The sequence below is a fragment of the Galeopterus variegatus genome, unplaced genomic scaffold (genome assembly GCF_000696425.1).
Source record: "Galeopterus variegatus unplaced genomic scaffold, G_variegatus-3.0.2 Scaffold260, whole genome shotgun sequence".
Lineage (NCBI taxonomy): Eukaryota > Metazoa > Chordata > Mammalia > Dermoptera > Cynocephalidae > Galeopterus > Galeopterus variegatus.
Genome location: NW_007726371.1, coordinates 138,699 through 151,041, shown reverse-complemented (window position 1 = coordinate 151,041; position 12,343 = coordinate 138,699).

Here is a 12,343-nt window from a genome sequence, read left to right as displayed (position 1 = left end):
CCTTGTCTTTGAGCTTTGCCAATTTGAGTGTAACATGTCTTGGCGAGGACCTTTTTGGTGTGAATATGTTTGGGGATCTTTGAGCCTTCTGGATCTGAAGATCTGTATCTCTCCCTATACCTGGGAAGTTTTCCACTATTATTTCATTGACTATGTTTTCAATGCCTTTTCCTTTTTCTTCCCCTTCTGGAACACCCATGATTTGGATACTTGAGTGCTTAAGGTTGTCTGCCACCTCTCTTTCATTTTCTTGATTTAAAAATTTTTTTTTCTTTTTTTGCCTGCCTGGGTTATTTTAATAAGACCATCTTTAATATCAGAAATTTTCTCTTCTACTTGTTCTAGTATGCTGTTTAAGCTCTCTGCTGTGTTTTTATTTTATTAAAAGAATCCTTCAGCTCCACAAGCTCTGCTACATTCTTTTTTAGGGCATTAATTTTTTTTTTGTCCTTTTAGAGACTGGCTGCACCGCGCTCACTGGCTGAGCGCTGTGAGCACACCGGCCATCCCTATATAGGATCCGAACCCATGGCGGGAGCGCTGCTGCGCTCCCAGCGCTGCACTCTCCCGAGTGCGCCACGGGCTCAGCCCTAGGGCATTAATTTTTTTTTTGTCCTTTTAGAGACTGGCTGCACCGCGCTCACTGGCTGAGCGCTGTGAGCACACCGGCCATCCCTATATAGGATCCGAACCCATGGCGGGAGCGCTGCTGCGCTCCCAGCGCTGCACTCTCCCGAGTGCGCCACGGGCTCAGCCCTAGGGCATTAATTTTTTGTACACTTCCTGCTTCAGGTCCTGGATACTTTTTCTTATTTCATTGTGTCATCTAACTGATCCTTCTTGTATCTAATTGAGTTTCCTTAGAACTGTTGCTTGAAATTCCTTTTCAGTTATTTCAAAGACTTCCTGTTCTATAGGATCTGGTATTTGAGAGTTACTATATCCCTTTGGTGGTGTCATATTTTCTTGTTTTTTTCATGTTTCTAGTATCTCTGTGTTGGTGTTTGGTATCTGGTAAAGAAGTTGCTTTTTCTTGTACTCTGGAATAGGGTTTGCATAGATGGAGATGCTCTTGTGGATGTGTTGCATAATGACAGTTGAATGGGATGTCTTAATATTGATTCCAGATAGACGCAGTAGTGTAGTCTCTATGTAGATACTTTGGCCAAATTTGGTGTTAGCATTGTGTGAGAGTTCTTTTGTGACCTAGTCTCTGGGACACTTAGAAGTTCCTCACTGAGGTTGGTGACACCATGTTGTTTTGTCAGGACATGGGCAAACTCTCAAATTTTGGGGGGTAGCACCCTGGAGTCTTGTCACTCTTAGGCTATGGTGGGTGTTCTTAGGTGGGGCTGTTGGCACCCTGGTTAGCTCACCCTGACCCTGATGGTATACTAGTGCTCCTTGATTTGAATGGGTGACTTTGAGTGGGTTTTCTCTTTTTTCTTTCCTCTTTCTCTAGGCTCTGCTGGTGACTTTCCTTCTGTGTATACCAATGAGTGGTCACCATGTAAATATGAGGCAGCGGTGGCTGTGTTATGGCAGTGAGCCATCCTTGTGGCTGCAGTTGGTGTGGCGGTAGTTGTCACAGCCCACTCATTCCACACGGGTGTCTGCAACAGTGGTAGGGAGTGTTGCTGTGTGGCTGCTTTTTGCTCTGGCAGGGCCTTAGTGGCAGCTGGGAGGGTCTCTCAGGGGCAGGGCTCATTGCCTAGGTACTATGTAGCTGTCTGTTGGTCTGGCAGGATCTTGGTGGCAGCTGGGTGAGTCCCTCAGGGGCAGGGCTCACTTGCCTGAATCCTGCTGCCTGTCACACTGATGGGGCCTCAGTGGTGGCCTATTTTAAATATTTTCAATTATGAAAGACAAATACTGGGCTGGCTAGTTAGCTAAGTTGGTTAGAGTGCAGTGTTAATACCAAGATCAAGGGTTTGGATCCTGTACTAGACAGCTGCCAAAAAAAAAAAGAAAAAGACATAAATACTTATTGACAAAATTTCAACAATACATACATGTATCAACTAAAATGGGAAAGATCCCTTTTTTTATGCCTGAGAAGGTTCGTAGCAGCTTTATTCATAGTGGGCAAAAACTGGAAACAAGACAAATGTACAATCAACAGGCGAATGGATAATCTGTGATATAGTCATACAATGAAATGTTACAAAGCAACAAGAACAACAACAAAAGACTGATATCTGCATTAACATGGATGAATCCTGCAGATATGTTGAATGAAAAAAGACAGAACCAAAGAAGCACATAAATACTCTATTATTCTATTTATATGAAGTTCATGAACAGGCAAAACTAATTTACGGTGTTAACAAAGGGGTTATATTTAGGAGGGGAATATTTGTTGGGAAGGATCATAGAGAATTTGTGGAGTATTGCAAATACTTTAAGATATCCTCATCTTGTTTTACCAAGGGCCTGAGAAAGCTAAGAATCTCAACTCTTCTATCCTACTGTAAAACTACTGCACAATGGAAAATGTTCCTTGAGGGAATGCTACACCTCTTTCTCCAAACTGGGTAACCACCAAGCAACACAGTAGGGTTGTATTTAGGGTTTGTAGAACTCAGGAAGTTATAAAACTCACTGGTTTAAGAAATATGTTGCCCTGTTCAGAGTGGCCCTAGTCTAGTCAGAAGGTCTAAAGATCACTGCAGTTGGGAGCCTATAATGCATAGACCCATAAAATGACCAAGCTTGAAGGGGACAAAAATCATATTAGTCAACCCCTCTAATTTTATCCTAGCCCAGGAAGCATCAAGGAACATACCACTGTTTCTACCTCATCAGACTGTGGGCATGTCATTCATCTTCTTCTGTAGCTACCACTGGCTTACCAGAGATCAGGTGGTTTTGGGTTATGGGAGTGCAACTTTCATATTTCCAGTATGCTATAGTCATTGTATTTTTCTCACTTCCTAGCTCTACCATGAGAAGAAAAACTACCTTTATAGAGCCTAGAACATTGAGATGGGAGTATGACAATGGTCATAAAAACCCTGAGCAACCTTCCTTTTAAAACATTTTAATTAAAATTATATATATTTAAGGTATACAGAATGATGTTTTGATATACTTGAACAACTTTCTAAACCCTCTTCCCCTTAACATTATAAAATTTCATTGGGGGTGTTCCCCAATGGAACAAAATATTTTTTTTATCTTGCCAGTGGTTAAGCAGATGAGACTGAAGGGTGTGTGAGGTTCACATCACAATGTGAACCTAATAATACTGTGGCTAGCCACAGTTCCATTAACAAATATCCATGGTATGTGTGCATGCCTTCCCCTAGGCACCTCATTAAGCATTTGATAGAGCAGTAATTAGCATTATCATCACTAATACCTGACACTGGCAGTGTTCCTTGCACCTTTCAGGGCAGGAAGCAAAGTTGAGAAAATAAGCAGCAAGTAGAGATAATAAGGCCTAGAGAGGGCAGATATATTGTTGGAAACAAATGGGTAGCTTACTCCAGTGCTCCTCAGAGTTTAGAGTTTCATAGAAGAGTGAAAACCACTTAATTTGGGAATTCTATAGGGTAGCCAGCTTTATTTTGTGAAACAAACAAAAAGCCTGTACAAGTGAAAATATTGATCATTTCATTTAAAAATGGTATTTTAACTCCAAAAAGATAGGAAGAATAGAATAGGTTTATAGTAAATTTAATTCACAAAAACTCACTGCATTTCCCTAAATCATCTACTTTCAACACAGACTAGTGGAAATATGGTCGCAGACTGGAACTCATGCACACTTTGGCTTTTGGAAATTTCTGGTCTGCATGAAAGTTAACAATCTCAGTCTTACAGAGGCACCCACTGGCTGGTCCGGAGTGACACTGGTTAGTTTTCCAGAAGAACAGTGAGATGTGAGGACATAGGGTAGGAAGGTTCTGGGCCAAAATGGCAAGAAGATGGAAGGATGGCAATTTCCACTATTCTTCTGAGACATAAGGGTATGCTAAAAGCAGGAATGTCCTATGAGTAGACAAATAGAGGGTTTTTCCAGCGACAGTCTGGAAGGTAGAGCAAGGTAGCACCAGTAGACTTTCCACAGTATGATCCCTTCCCCACCCCTTCAAATGTATACACACAGTTAGGATACTCCTTCTTTTCTTAATACTGGTTGCCTGCATTATGTACTGATAGGGCAGAAAGAGACTTACACTTAGAGTCCAAATACCCAGGTTCTAGTCCCCAGTTCTGGCACTAGTCAGCTGTGTGATTTCTGGCAAGTTCCCTCCCTCTCTGAGCCTTGGTTTCCTTCCTAGTACAATGAGGGTATTAGACTAGATTTATCTGCAGGCCATGTAGTTCTGATATCCCCCCCATACCACCCCACCCTCTCCCAAGCTGGTTTTAGTTCTTTCCCCGGCCACGGCTTCTTTGGGGGCTGACAGAAGATTCCCTGCCAGCCCATTCCTTGTTTACCAGCACGTTTCTTAGCTGGTTCCTACTGGATTGATGGCAGAGTCTTTTTCATCCTGTTCTTCCTTTTCTCAGGCTATATTACAACATCAGCAAGGTCAGCTGAGGATGCACTTCCCTATAGCTGTGCGTTATATCTCCAGAAGAGTGCCTCATGCTGGGGTCTGTTAGCTGACAACCCAAGGTCACTTTACTAATTGTCCATGGCTCTCCAGCTATATTCTATTTCTCTAATAGACCAATTTGTCCATTTATGATAGACAAGATTGCCTTTGGCCCCGAAACTCTCTCTGAGCGGATGTTTCAATAGTGTGGAGGCTGCTTCTAAACCAAATTGCTGTCCTCCATTAGATATTGCTGGTGCTGTGCTATCAAGATAAGGAGTGGAGAGAAGGGGGAGTCCAACCAGAGGAAGGAGTTGGAGCAGAGGAAGGGAAAAAATGTAGCTGAAGCAGAAGGGTCCACTTTTCCAAGCACTCCTTCCCCCTCACGCTATACTCTCACCGGGGCACTATAGGCCAGACAGACCTGAATTCACACCTCAGCTCTGTCACTTATTAGCTGTGCCATCTTGGGCAATTTTCTTTACCTCTCTGATCTTCAGTTTCCACATTTATTAAATTTGAAAGGGTTTTTAGGCAGATTAAATAGGAATATACATATAAAGTATTTAGCATATAGCAAACATTCAATAAATGGTAGCTATTGCAATTCCTTAAAAACAGCTCTGTGGAGCTGTCAATGGCTGTATTAATGTAGCCCTTATTGCCCTGTTGGGCAGAACTGGTTAATCTCCCCAGCTAGGTATGCTTATCAGAAAGCAGACCAGTTTCTTCAGAAGGGTGAAATATATACATCCAGACTGTTATTGACAGTCAGGCAGCAATCTTCAGCCCTCACTACATCCTGAAGAAGCCAGCCTGAAAGCTTCTGGGACCACCCTGGGCCGTGAATCTTCCCAGGACAAAGTAGAGACTTTCCCCGTGGTGTCTTTTTCCTACGTGTGTCTGGCATGTGGTATTTCTAATCCTGACAGCATTGCAAGATAAGTATTACACCCTCATTTTACTGTTAAGAGGCACAGATTAGTTTTACATTCTCCTGTGGTATTGGGGATGCCACACTCTACCTACCAATTAGTTTAGCTCTGGGGTGATGTTCATATGCACAGCTATCTATTTACATTCATACTTCTGTGTGTCGGGGTCAAGAGGTAACACTCTCCCCGGAGGGACTGACACCAAGATGAAAAAGGAGGCACAAAATCACAGACACACACTCTAGTAGGTACAATGTTATATATTCATTGAGTCCTGGTTTTCGTTACTGGGCTCACAGGAAGGTTACATTTCCCACACTTCCTTGCAGTTGTATGGGGCCCATGTGACTGCATTCTTGCCAATGGGATGTGGAAGATATAATGTAAGCTACTCCCTAGCCTGGCCCTTAAAATATCTCACAGAGATCTTCATCCCTCTCTTCCCCTGCTGTAGAGAACTTGGAGCCTCATGTTGAGATAGTGTCATCAAAGAATGGAAAGACCCTGGATCCTCGAATTGCTCAAGTAGGAGCAGAGCTCCTGATGAACCTCATCAGATTTTACATGCATACGAAACAAACTATAGTTGTGCCAGGTGACTGAGATTTAACAGTCTATTTGTTATTGTAACATAGCCTATTTCATTCTGACTAATGCATATACAAGCCATACATAGTTAGAAATATATACATATTCTAAATATAATATTCTAATATGTATGTATATATATATATACACTCTAAAGACAGAGATGGCAGAGAAAATGGTTTGGAAGGTCAGGGGTGGGGAACAAATGAATGACAAAATATATAGGGGGAACATACTTTGGGAAGCCAGTGCAAGGGGTTTGTGGAGTGATCAGGATGACTCAAGGATGCTTGGTACTGTATGTTTCCTGTTTCAGGTAAGAAAAAAAAACCTCTCTTTAGCTCTTACTGAAACTGCTCCTTCATCTAGAAGGACAAAGCAATGCTGGGAGCGAACATTTCCAGTTTCTTAGATCAGGCTCATATTAAAGTGCATCCTGCTTGAGCAGATGCCGATATTCAGCAACCCTTTGAGATAGAAGCAATTTTGCAGATCATTTAGTGTATTTTTCCTTTAATCTTCCCTAGCAGAAAGAAATTTTCCTATTTTCTATTACAAGAATAGATAAAAAGAAGTCTCTTCTGGACAGGCACCATGGCCCAACTCATGCAAGTTCCCCTCTTGATCAGAGGTACCAAATGTTACATTGGAGAGTGGTCTCTGCATTGCACCCAAGGTATGGACATGTAGCCCCCAACCTGCCAAAGGTCCACTCTGGAACTGCCATCCATGTTTTCCTCTAAGCCTGGGCCATTGACTGCCAGCAACCCAGACTGTCCCTTAAAGTGCCCCTAAATCCCATATGCTGCAGTTTAAAGGCATTTCCTCTGGTCCTGTTTTCAGTAGAAATGGGGGATGCCTATTACCCACCCAGGTTAACTACCTTCACCCACCTTTGCATCTTCCCTAGTTGCTGAGCTAACTGTCTTTTATTAACCTAGGAACTCTTCCCTTTTTGGAAAGTCTCCCTTGGCGAGTATTCCAGGCTTGACAGCAGCTGTATTCCTTCCAATCTCTCAAAAAGTCATTGAGCATTTTACAACTTCTTGATGAAGTCTTAAGAGGAAGTAAATTCTCAGCGAGGTTGGGCCATCCACAGTCTCCCAGGGGACTGTACAGTGGCTTGAGGAAAACCTCATTCTGGCCTATTACAACAGCTCTACTTTGCCAGAGTACACACAGCCAGCCACTGCACTCTGCCTTGACTGAGCCAGAGCAATGGCGGGCAGAGTGCAAGAACGGCAGGGCTTCCCTGATCTGACAAGTCAAGGCCAGTCAGCACCATGCCATGCAGGAGTTGTTGCAGCCAAGTTAGCACATTTTTTTTTTCCACCCAGCCATGCCGAATGCAGCACAGACGTCCAGGAACTCCCTTTAGCTTCTGATCCTAAAAAAGGTGTTGAAAAGAAATAGAGAGAGACAGAGGGGTAAAAAAGGATGAGAGAAGGAAGGAAGAAGGAGGGAGGGAAGGATGGGAGAAAGGAGAAATAAAAGGGAGTAAAACTTGCTTCCAAGTGTTCCTGGGCCATGACAGTGAGCCGTGTTGAGATCGTATTTGCACACAGCTAGACAACCAGAATGTGTGTGCCTGAAAAATTCAGAGCTCTGGGATTATGGCAGGAACTTAAGAGCCAGGAGGCCCTCCCTGTCTTGGTATGCCTTATCCTGCTACTTGAACATACCCAAAAGGACTTTAGGACAATTCCAAGAAAGCATAGCAGATGTGAAGTAATACAGTGCAAGTAGATTTACAGAAGTGCTTTGGTAATTTCCCTCATGCAGCTTAGTGCCCAATCCTGGGGATGGTCCACTGAATTTCTTAAGTCCCACTTTGCTACCTATTGGCCAAAACTGCTATCTGGCTCCATCTCAGAGTCAGCCATACTCTCCCTCTTGTAGCAGCTTTGTGGAGCTTTGATACCTCATTAGTGTTTCAGGTGAAACACCAGTCATGAACAACCCAGTATCCATTATACTGAATACAACATTAAGGCCAACATTATAAGGAACAGTGTTGGTTCCAAAAGGAGGTAGCAGGTACATCTTCAGTGGACCAAGAGGAAATAAACACATTCTCTAATGAGTTGAGGCCAGAGATGTTAGAACAGATTTTTTTTCTAGATCCCTATTCACTCCAAAATTCTGGAATTACTACTGTAATTTTAAAACTATTTTATTTAGAAAACATTAAACCTGGCTCCCTTGACCGCCTGCCATCAATAATGAGGGTGTAGTTCTATCATTCAGCTTTCCTGTTGTAGTCAGTCTGTTTGGGAAGGCTCTGTGTGTGTGTTTATCTATTTCTTTCCAAAGAAAAAAGATACTAAAGAGATACAGAGACTCACCCAAAGATCCCACCTCAACCTGCTCACCAAGATAGGCTCAAACTCCGGGAATTCCTGACACCAGGTTACCCACCAGCCCATACTTGAAATTACTTACTCCTAATGTTGCCTTTCACCTTCGGCAAGCACCAGCACATTTCAACAAAGCTGTCAGAGCTGAAACATGTATCTGAAACAAGCAGGGAGCAAAACATCCTAAGTGAAAGAGGAGGGGGTAATAATGGGTGGAGCACAGGTCTTTTGGATTAAAGTTGTTTTCTCTCTGGGCCTGTAAGAGGGAGGACTTTGAGATGACAGAATCCTAGGGAAAGAAGGGACTCAGAGAAACAGTTTAAAGCACCCAGATAGATGCCACTGCACCCTCATTTAACAAATTTCTTAAGAATCTCCCTTAATTATTGTTTGTAGGTGCTCCCTTTTGTCTGAATTCTATTCACTGTGTTGCTGCAAACTTATTCCTTTTCGGTTTGCAGGTGATATAGGCTGTGATGCGTGGAGAGTCCTGAATGAGGCACTCTGAGATATGCAAAGGAGGAAAAGACAGGTTCTGACCTCCAAGATCTAGTTGCCCTCTCTAATAGTGCTTTATAGAGAACCTGAATGCAATTTGGACAGCTCAGAGCCCCAGCCTGAGGGAATGATATAACATAGGTTGCTGGTCTAGACAGGCCAGGCTAATAAGAGCTAGTAATGAAATTCCACTGAGATGTGTGACACCTGCCCAGGAAATGTCTAGAACTATCTTTGCCCTTGCTGTTTCTGAGCAGTCCTGCAAAAATTCTCGAGTCGGAGCACTTCTTAATTTCCTGGGTGCTTTAGAGATTCATAGCACAACTTAAGAAAAACCAAACCAGCTTCTTTTTCCAGCTTGTCTCTAGAGAGGTTATTTCTAGTTCTTGGCATCTAGTTTGTGCCTCCTTTTCTACTAATACTTTGCATCTTAGAGGAAAAACTGGTTCCTGTTTGATTGATAGGTCATGTGTTTCCACTTAGCATGTGGCAGTCAACCTATCATTCTTATACCATCTTATCGGTTGTGGGAGCTGTATGGATTTGAATGTGTTAGTGTTAGTGTTTGTCTAGTAGATGGGACACAGAGTGAAAAATAAAAGAAAGTGCAAATATATAGACACAACACACAGACATGCACACATACACATGCTTCCATAAGGTTCTTGGCTCTTCTAACCTCCCCTCTATAGTCCCCACCCCCACATAAACAGCCACAGAAGTAAAGCTTGGCTTCCTAGATGTACCCAAATAAGAAATATAGGGCTCAAATCTGGAATTAGCAAACACTAGGATTAAAGAAGTTAGATTCTTCCTAACTCCCCCCTCTCCCACAGATACTCCTCAAGACAAGGCAATCTCTGTATTAAAAAATGGGAAGGGGAGGGGGTTACGTTCCTCCTGTTAATGTCTTTCTCCTTGCCCTGTACCCAACTTGCCTGGCCTCCCTGCCACACCCCACTAAAGCACTCACCTGTCCCCCACCTGCCTTATCTCTAGTGATTTCTTCAGGGGCAAGGCTTTCTTGCAGTTTTTTCCTGTCTAGCATAGCTGTGCAGGTCAGAGTGGCAACCTGGATGGAAAAGACCAGCAAGAGCTAAGAGGACTGTATTAGTCCATTTTTGTGTTGCTATAATAGAATACCTGAAACTGGGTAATTTATAAGGAAAACAGGTTTATTTGGCTCATCTGGTGCAGGCCTCAGGCTGCTTCTACTCATGGCAGAAAGTGGTAGGCAGCAGCAGTTGCAAGATCACATGGCGAGAGGAAGCAAGAGGTGAGAGGACGGTTCCAGGGTCCTTTAAACAACTAGCTCTCTCAGGAACTAATAGAGTGGGAACTCACTCACTAACTGCCCCCCATGAAGGTATTATCTATTCATGAGAAATCCTCCCCCCCCATGACCCAAACCACTCCCAATATTGCCAAGTTGGGGATCAGATTTCGACATGAGCTTTGAGGGGGACAATATATCCAAACTCTGTCAAGGACCATTTGTGCTTCTCTGCCCTTTCCAAACTCTCCCCTGTGATCAGTCACCTGTGAGGCCTTAATTGAGTGAGGCACCATGAGATATTCAAAGAAGGAAGAAAGGAAGAGATAGGTTCTATCTCAAGAATCTCACAATATAGCGGAGGAGGAAGAAGCTACCACACCTACTGGAGTCTGAAAAACTGGATATAATAATGAAGATATGTACTCAATTGTGAGCAACTGTATTCCTGCTGAAAGAGCTGAGAGGCCATGAGGGTTCCCTGGTGAGCTAGAGTAGTCTGAAAAGACTTTGTACAGGAGGTAGGAGTTGGTCACCATGGAGCCCCATAATGGGATGGGCTGGTAATAAACTCTGCCTGGGTGTGTTAGGTTTTGGAACTGGGAGAGAGGGGAAGCTGGAGGAAGCCATAACCTAGCACTCGTTTAACTACAGTCCTCCTTTGATTCTCTTCCCCATCTTGGCCTTCTCCTCTACCTACCCCTCCAGGTGTCATCTCCTTGAGCTTTGAATTTTTACCAAGCTGCAGTGGGAAACCAGGCATTGGCTGCTGGAACAATACTGGCTGGATTTCAGGTTGCTTTCGGACCTTCACAGTGGGAAATCTGCTTTGCTCTTGCTCATTCTAATCAAGACCATGTGCTCTGGGCCCCATGGAAACATAACTGGTAGAATTCTTTCTCCAATAGTTCATCTTGGGGATTCAACAGCAATAAACAAACAAACAAAACTCTAGTTGCTGTGGAAGAGATGCTGACTGCATGGGCTCAAAAGCAGTACTCCTGGATTCCCAAGGGGGATTGCTTGTCCCCCAAATACAGAAGCTATTGGGCATCCAGAAATGGCATATGATTCTGATGTTTCTCTCATTCCCTCCTCTCCTGAAAAACACAAGAGCTTCCTGTATCAATAGCAAGAGGAAACTAGCATGGGAACTGTGACCCACTTCAAAAAGCCTTTGGAACCAGGCATTTCTGCAAACAACTGCTGGCCCAGTGAAAAGAAAGCAGTGTGGTGGAAAGCCAGGGACCTGGGCTTTAGCCCTTGTAGGGTCATTAATTCCTTGTGTGGTCTGCTAGCAGGCTACTTCTTCCCCTGCTTCTCCCTCACACCCACCCAAGGCCCCAATATTTAAAATAAGTGAATGGCCTCTTCTCTAAGGGATTTGGGACCTCTGAAATTCTATGTTTCAAAGTCCAGCCCTTAAAACAGAAGCCAGCTCTTGAGGGCACTCAGCCTGTGATAGAGCTCACTCTAGGGATAATTTCATGCACAAGACTGGTGGGTGTTGCCTCGCTTGGGTGATTTGCTGTACCCTTGCCTTGCCTAAAATTATCTCTTCACTGATGTGTCAAGATCCTCTGCTAGTCTGGTCTCCTTTCCTTTGCATGTCCTCTTCTAAAATGCATATGGTCTGAGTAACCCTTTACCATGGATGCACTAATCAGAAACTCTACTCCTTAACTGGAGAACAGAGAAATAGTGAGGGGAGAGGCAGATCTAGAAAAGTGGTTGCCAAGGACACACATTTTCCTGCCTTCGCAATTTTGCTCAGGAACAGCTCTGACTCTCCTACAGTATTGTTGCTGTTTTGTTTACAGAGTGAGTAGAGAAATAGAGAGTTCTTATCTCCTACTTATAACCTATTTGGAAAGTCAGTTTTCAGAGATGGGCCTATCCCCAGTTGGATCTGTCTCGAATGAAGAACCAAGTCACAGGGCATTCCTGCTGACATCAAGATGCACTATACTTATGTCCCCTGTGAGGGACAGAGAGACCTTTAGGGCTGAACAACCCATAGTTCTCTGCTCATCTATTTCCATTATTTAGGCCTCTTTCTCACCATGAAGTTTCTGTTAGCTGAAGTTTCTCTTGCTGTGTTTTGCAGGAAACATAGCATCAAATCCTAGCTCACCTCTTACCTAG